Here is an 8,543-nt window from a genome sequence, read left to right as displayed (position 1 = left end):
ATCTCGGCTCACTGCAACCTTTGCCTCCCAGGTTCAAGTGATTCTCATGCCTCAGCCTCCCGAGTAGCTGGGATTACAGATATGCACCACAATGTCCAGCTAATTTTTGTATTTTAGTAGAGACTGGTTTTCTCCATGTTGGCCACACTGGTCTTGAACTGCTGGCCTCAAGTGGTCTGCCCACTTTGGCCTCCCAAAGTGCTGGGATTACAGGTGTGAGCCACTGTGCCTGGCCTTAGTTTTTTAAATTATTTTTTATAATAGATGTACAAATTTTTGAGATACATATGATAATTTAACATATTCATATAATTTGAAAAGATCAAATCAGTATAATTGGGATATCCTAAATATTTTTTTTGAAATATTTGAAAAAACCTCAAATATTTGTTTTTCTTTATGGTAGAAATATTAGAATTCTTCTCTTCTACCTATTTTAAGACATACAATAGCTTATTGTAAAGCAAACATTTGAAATAAAGTCTCACAAAGTGGAGGACTAGGAACTGCATCTAGCCTGAAGACTATTTTGGTTTGCTTTATACAGGCCCTTTATTTTTACTTTTAAAACTAATTTAAATTTTATTCATTAACATTATGGAAATCCTAGAGAATTAGGAGATTATAGATTAAGAAAAAAAAAAAAAAAACTGGGACACCTGTCACAAAGGATTACAGCCGGGCACAAATAAATATTTTAGTGGGGTATGTTTTTTTCTAGTTTTCCACAGTCACTAGCATTCCCTGTTGCACTGTACACTTTTACTTCTGTAAGAACATTTTACTCATTTGTTAGCTTCCTTGCTTTTTGGGGTAGTAGGGTTTTATGATCTTGAGTTTAAATTGTTTAAGAATAATAATGAAACTAATTTTCATAGTGACTGAATTTTTAGAATACTGACATCAATAGTTTTGTTTTATTTGACTGACACTTTCGAGTTTTAACTTCTCGTAATGACTCTGGTATAGATATACTCTTTAAGCCATAAAGCAGTGAATTGATTTCTCATATTTGGCTACAGCAAAATGTTTATTTAACCCAATGTGCTAAGTAAATATCAAGATATGAAAAGGTTGAAAATCAAGGAAGCCACTATTCTCTTCAGTAGTGTTTGGGAAAACTTGGGGGAATTCTCACTGAGAATTCTCACTGAGACACTGAGTCATTTGGCAAAAAAGAACATTACCATTGTACCATAAAGTACTAATAAATGTCCCCAAATAATTAACAAATCTTATCAGATGCATCCCTTGCAGGATTAGCCTGCTTATATATTTGGATCCTGTCTTACTTGGGGAAAAAAAGATCAAAAAAAGCACATGTGAGATACCTAACTATGGTAAATATAACAAGTGTAAATACATTCCTTGCCAAAAACTCACCAAGAAACCTCAGACTAAAGATGTACAGAAAAGTTATGGCTGATACACAAAAGAAAAAGAATGAGCAGTTTTTTATTTGTTTTTGTTTTTGTTTTTCGTTTTTGGTGAGATGGAGTTTCACTCCTGTTGCCCAGGCTGGAGTGCAGTGGCACGATCTCAGCTCACTGCAACATCTGCCTCCTGGGTTCAAGTGATTCTCCTGCCTTAGCGTCTTAATAGCTGGGATTACAGGCATGCACCACCACGCCTGGCTAATTTTCTATTTTTAGTAGAGATGGGGTTTCTTCATGTTGGTCACGCTGGTCTCTAACTCCCAACCTCAGGTGATCCGCCCGCCTCGGCCTCCCAAAGTGCTGGGGTTACAGGCATGAGCCATCATGCCTTGCCTAAAGCAGTTTAAACAATCAAAATTCGGAGAGTGGAGTGCTATGTAAATTAATGAAATCAAGACAAATAGAAAGAAAACAAAAACATTAATTAAAGCTTGACTTTACCTACACTGAAGAAGGTATATGGTAAGGGAATATTAATGCAATGTAAAACAGGTCACAAAAAAGTCTCACACAAACAATCAATACACTGATTCTCTATAAAAAGCTAAGTGAATAAAAAAGATACAGTTACACACACACCTTAAGTGAGAATTCCCCCAAGTTTTCCCAAATACTACTGAAGAGAATAGTGGCTTCCTTGATTTTCAACCCTTTCATATCTTGATATTTACTTAGCACATTGGGTTAAATAAACATTTTGCTGTAGCCAAATATGAGAAATCAATTCACTGCTTTATGGCTTAAAGAGTACATTTATACCAGAGTCATTACGAGAAGTTAAAACTCGAAAGTGTCAGTCAAATCCCTTAGGAGGGTCAAGGTCCCAGAGAAAAACAACTGAGCCTGGGCATACTGCTGGGAGGAAGATGAAGGTTCTGACCAGATGAGGCAGATAAATAATATCACTAAGAGGGATGCCAAGATGTTCACAATCATGCAGTGGGGAAGATGTGAACTCAATCAAGCCAAGAAATTTGAAACACCAAGGTAGACTATTGCAAGATGTATATGTAAATGAAGGTTTACATTTAGAAAAACATAGGAAGAATGAAAACAAAAATCTCAAAACGAAATCTGCAACCATAAACTTGCCAAATCCGCAAGACAACTAAAAGACCGTACACTATGAACAGGCAAGACTATAGTCTGCTTGAGTTTAAATCTCAGCTCCACCACTTACTGGCTTTGTGAATTTGGGTGAGTTTCTTAACTTCTTGATGGTTCAGTAATAGTATTAATATTCATAGTTAATACAGTAAAATAAATGATAAATGCTTACTTCTTAAGGGTCATAGGAGAAAGAAATTAGATAAAGGATACCAAGTGCTTAGCGTAGTGCCTAGCATAGAATAAGTGATCCATACATGTTAGTACTACCATTATTATTTTTGATTTTATAACAATTGCAAATTATCTACTATAACAAGTTGTCAGAAGTTACAGGACTCAGTTAATACAGCAGTAGCATGTCTGTTTTGATCAGGATTATATTCCCAGATTCCAGTACAGGGCTGGCTTGTTACAAGGTACTCAGTAATGTTATTTGAGTGAATGCATAAATCAAAGTAATGGTGATCCAAAAGTCATTTTTGCTTCATGTTGTAAAAATGCAAATATATTCAGGTGTCCCTCTTGGACTTGACACTCTGAATAACAAAACAAGTCAAGCAGACTCATTTCAAAGGGGCCTGGAATGATACACAGTAGCCCAAGCTGGAAACCAATTCCTGGCGCATGCTGGACTTCTGATGCATCAGCACTTGAATTATGTATGTCAACTGTTAGACTCATATCTTTCAGAAAATGGAGAAAGCAATACATAGCATGTGTGAAGTTTTCTTTCTTTCTTTTATTGTCTTGTTTTGTTTTTGGAGACCGAGCCTTACTCTGTTGCCCAGGTTGGAGTGTGCCCATGGCGTGATCTCGGCTCACTGTAACCTCTGCCTTCTGGGTTCAAACAATTCTCTTGCCTCAGCTCCCCGAGTAGCTGGGATTACAGGCATGTGCCACTGCACCAGCTAATTTTGTATTTTTAGTAGAGATGAGGTTTTACTATGCTACTCAGGCTGGTTTTGAACTGTTGCTCAGGCTGGTCTCAAACTCCTGACCTTTGGTGATCCACCCACCTCAGCCTCCCAACGTGCTGGGATTAATGGCGTGAGCTACCGTGCCCAGCCACGTTTGAACTCTTCAAATCCCTTTTCTAGTAGGTGGCTATGAGTATATGGTAAAATCCTCCTATGTTTTGCTTTCTAGTTCCTACTAAACTGTAGTACATTGAAATGAAAAAGAGAGTCAGTATCAGAAGATGGAGTGATATCAACAAAGACACTGAAAGAGCTATCCAGATACACGTCCATCCACTGAAATGAAAGTAGGCAATACTCCAGACTATATTATCGGTTTTATTGCCCAATATCTCTGTGCAATTGGGCACTGGGATGAGCAAAAATAATGACTTTCAAACTAAATAATGGCTCAAACGACTCTAAAAGGACTAGATAGACAGGTGAAACATCAGTGTGTATCTCTAGATACAACACCATGAAAAGAGTCACTAAAAGACCATCAGGAAGGTATATTCAACAGTGTCAGCAAATGCTAGTCATAGTGGCATATACTCTTGCGATTTTATCATTGCCATCTAAAGTGAAGGCCCACTTTTGAATTAGTGTGAAATATAGTAGCATTTCTAAATTAAAAAGTTTTTAAATGACACTCTACCTGCAAGGCACAACATGAATGATTGCAGTACCAGCAGTTCCCATGGTAACCTCATCTTCAGTTTCCGAGGTCAAAGGGAGTTTCAAGTCCAATAACAAGTGAATAGAATCGCTGCTTCTTTTAAGTTTTGTATAACTTTTAATCTGTGGGAAAGAAGAGACATTACAATGAGATTTGGGAATATTTCTCTTTGTGGTCTCTGCGAGTTTATCTTTACTCGAGTATCAATAAAACTCACTTGTGGGAAAGTACCTTTGGAGGGGAAGAAAGGAACATGTTAAATTATGAATATGAAGCAAATAAGTCTCCTATTCTTTTCTTGCAAATAATAATTGGGTAGGAATTGGAGCTGAGGAGTCCCTGTGGCTTCTGAGTGAAGACAAGAACAGTTTCTGATTAGGCATGAACCAACCTGAAGGCAGGGGAATGCACTATGCTTTGCAAGGTCCCTCTGTGTCCAGACCCTGTTCTTATTTATTTTCCAATTAGTAAAAAAACATGCAAATACAGAACTGCCACAGAACAAGATGGCTTAACACTGGTGGACCCCAGGTAGAAATTCCCAGTTTTTCCAATGGCATTATATCATGTGGGAAAATTGTGACTACCCATTTAATTCAAACATTTTTTCCCCCTTTTCCCCATGTTTCACTTCTAACATGCCACAGAAATATGCAGCTCCAGTGCCTAATGAGAGAAATCCAACCAGCTATCAGTAGCAGCCTACTAGGTTCATTTGGATATATCCAGAACATGATTAGGAACACGAATACTTCTGTTAGCCAAGAATACTGAATTAGGAGAATTCTGCAGTAAAGAGAGGCTACTCATTACCTTTACCAAAAGCTACAAATTTAAGTAACTGAGTAAAGCTGTGGGCAGACACTGTTATTCTGGGGAATGGAGGCATGTCCTTGCTTAAGGGAACAGGTGCCCCTCAGCTCAAGCAGATGGGTAACAGATCCAGGGTTGCAGGGGCATCTACAACTTTTCAAAGAAAAGTTGAAAATATTACTGTATTTTGAAAATCTCCTAAGTTTTAAGTATTGAAAATTAGTTTAAAATACTTTTTAAGGCCAGGTGCAGTAGTTCACACCTGTAATCCCAGAATTTTGGAAGGCCAAGATGGGAGGATCACTTGAGGCCAGGAGTTCAAGACCAGCCTGGGCAACATAGCGAGACTCGCACCTTTACAGAAAATTTTTAAAAATCAGCCTGGCATGGTGGTGCATGCCTATAGTCCCTGCTACTCAGGAGGCTAAGACAGGAGGATTGCTTCAACCCAGGAGTTCAAGGCTGCAGTGAGCCATAATCACTCCACTGCATTCCAGCCTGGGCAACAGAGGGAGACCCTGTCTCAAGAGAAAAAAAAAAAAAAATTAGCACTGCATGATTCAAGTAAAGTCAAATTTCCCTCTGGTGCTGAAGGATTGCAACATGAAGTTAGTAAAACAGAACTCTCAACTGTGGTTCCTCTCATCCACTCATCCCTTCTCCCACCCATCCTGCCAGTTCACCATGTGTGAATGTATAGATGAAGCATCTTCTGCTTGCCAGATGCAAGAAGAAGCACTGGGCGCATCAAGAGGAACAAGACACCATCTCTATCCTCTACAGTCTCTTTATCCAGTAGGGGCCGTTACCCACAATTTCATATAATTGCAATATGATATCCCGTTATCAAGAAAGGAGGAAACTTTTTGTTTGGGAATCTTCATAAAGGAAGTGAGCTTCCCTTGGGGTCTGAAAGACAAGCAGGGTGCTACCAACTCATCAGTTAATCAAATAAACCAGAAATCTACGGAACCGGGAGACCTGCATTCTATTTACAACTCTGGCAGGAACTCATTATGTGGTCCTGGGTAGACCACCCCATCCAGCCTCTCTCTGAATCTTGTTTAAAGGGAAACCTCCTGGTTAAGTAAATGAAACATCTCTGAAAACTCTACAGCACCCTACATTGCCAGGTATTACTGTGGTCTCAATTTGTTATTTTAGCTTTCATTTTAAAAATATATTACATTTATATTATTTTTAAATTGACAAAAAATAATTGTATATAGTTATGGTATACAATATGATGTTTTGATATATCACTGTGGGATCCCCAGTATTTTCAAGCTGAAAGTATACCTGGAGTTTCTCATCTTACTCCCACTTATAAAAAAAACACTGTGAGCAAACACAGGCTTACATGAAAACATGGGCCAACACAAGCTACTTAATAATGGGTTCTTAGCGTTAATTTAAACCATGTGATCACTGCAAAGCCTGTATGTTTACCAGGGAGCTAATAGAAAATGAACAACCATCATTAGAGAACTTGCCTTTCTTTTGTGCCCTTAAATAGCTTAGTTTCTGATAAAGCTGGACTTAATATATTGTGAAGACAAAAGGGACTCTTAACTTCTGCTCTGCTGATGTGGCAGAAAGCCGGCAGTATCTCTAATTGGATATGTTCAGATACTCTTCTGACATGCATGGTGATTAGGCCATTTTAGATAAACAGGATGTGCTGATCAATGAAAACTATTAATGTCTTAAGCAAATGATCAGGGTATTAATAATTAATTTTGTGAGAGAAATGTCATCTCAGACCTTGGGATTGATCTACAATGTTAAGCGGTTTCTTGAAGCAATTAAAATTAGCTTAGGAAATGTATCCAATTACATGATAAAGATTTAGTTCATGGTATGACACTATTTACAGTGCATGCTCTATTAAGGGCTGTAGGTTTTTAAGGATGAAGAATTTCAAGAATCCTATTGGCATTTATTTACATTCAGGTAGGTAAGGTTCACCTTCGCTAATCAGAAATAATGGGGTCATGGACAGTAATTTGTCAGTGGGTAGTGGTAACCAAAGCATCAGGTTTTCTGAAGGGAGCTGAAGATTCATGAATCTCATGTGGGACTGTGGTGCAGGACACAAAGTTTCATAATTTCAATTTTTCTGTCAGAGCCAGAAAGAAAGCTGCAGGATGAGCCAAGAGTTATGGTGGCAATAGATCTCCCCTGTAGCTTTGAGCTCTCTCTGGCTTATCTAACGGTGGCTGTAGCAAAGGTAGTGTAGTCAGCACTCATTTTGAGATCCTGCCCAAGAGTGAGACTCGTAAATCCTAAGAAGGAAGCCACACAATAAAACAGGCCTTGGTTGCTTTCTCTCACTGAGCCAGGAGGAGATGAATAACTAAGAATTGTACAAGGTGTTTTTTTTTTCCCCCCACATTCTTGCACAGAACAAAACTTCCCTCAACCCTTCAAACAATTTTCATACTAACAGTCATACCGAAGACCTCAGCACAAAGTGCTGAAAACAAAAGCATCAATCAGTTTTCCCTTAAGAGTCCTGGTTTCCAAGAATCTACATGCAGGGCCTGGTCATGTATTTGTCTCTTCTGGACACTCTGCTGAATTAAAATGTTGCTGGTGTCCAAACAGTACTAATTCAGCTCACACAAAAAAGTAATTGTGTTTACTACGTGGCAGAGACAGTGCTAGCTGGGTATGCAGAGGTTAGGGAGGCATGGGTCTTGTCCTCAAGGAGCTCACAGTTTACTTGGCGAGAGGTGCTAATAAACCAGTAATTATAATTTGGTGCAACGTGTGTAGTAAGTCTATTAAGAACAAGATGCTTAAGGAAGCAAAAGATTATCATTGAACTTAGCTGGGAGGTAGGGTAGGGCAGGAGTTTCACGAAAGCTCCTCAAAGGGGCTACCAGTTTGAACTGATTCTTAAAGGATAAATAAGAGGGAGTAAGGCCATTCTGAGCCAAGTGACAGGGAAAACAAACTGGCAAGAAGCTGTGAGAACCTTCAAGTTATAGCAGTGCAAGATAATGAAGAGCGTAGTCTGCCGAATCTAACTTGTGTTCTATTCCTAGACTTCACATTCTCCAGCTGTGTGGTCCATCTATAAAATAGCAGCCATATATATATATATATATATATATATGAAAGCTGAAGGATGGTGAGGATTAGTGAGAATGCATGCAAAGCACTGAGCTTGGGTACTGGCACAAAGTTGAAATGTGATAGCTATCCTTGTTAAAGACAACACAGCACAGCCTGAGTTTGGGAGTTATAGGCTGAGGGGGAAAGAGGCTGGAAGGTAAATCACGAGCCTGGTCTCCAATCATCTTTGAACGTATAGTAAAGATTCTGGACTTGGGGCCAGGCATGGTGGCTCATGCCTGTAATCCTAGCACTTTGGGAGGCCGAGGTGGGTGGATCACGAGGTCATGAGATCAAGACCATCCTGGCTAATACGGTGAAACCCCAGCTCTAGTAAAAATATAAAAAATTAGCTGGGTGTTATGGCATGTGCTTGTAGTCCCAGCTACTCGGGAGGCTGAGGCAGAAGAATGGCTTGAACCCAGGAGG

The sequence above is a fragment of the Colobus angolensis genome, unplaced genomic scaffold (genome assembly GCF_000951035.1).
Source record: "Colobus angolensis palliatus isolate OR3802 unplaced genomic scaffold, Cang.pa_1.0 Scaffold160, whole genome shotgun sequence".
NCBI classification, from domain to species: Eukaryota; Metazoa; Chordata; class Mammalia; order Primates; family Cercopithecidae; genus Colobus; species Colobus angolensis.
This window is presented reverse-complemented; position numbering follows the sequence as displayed.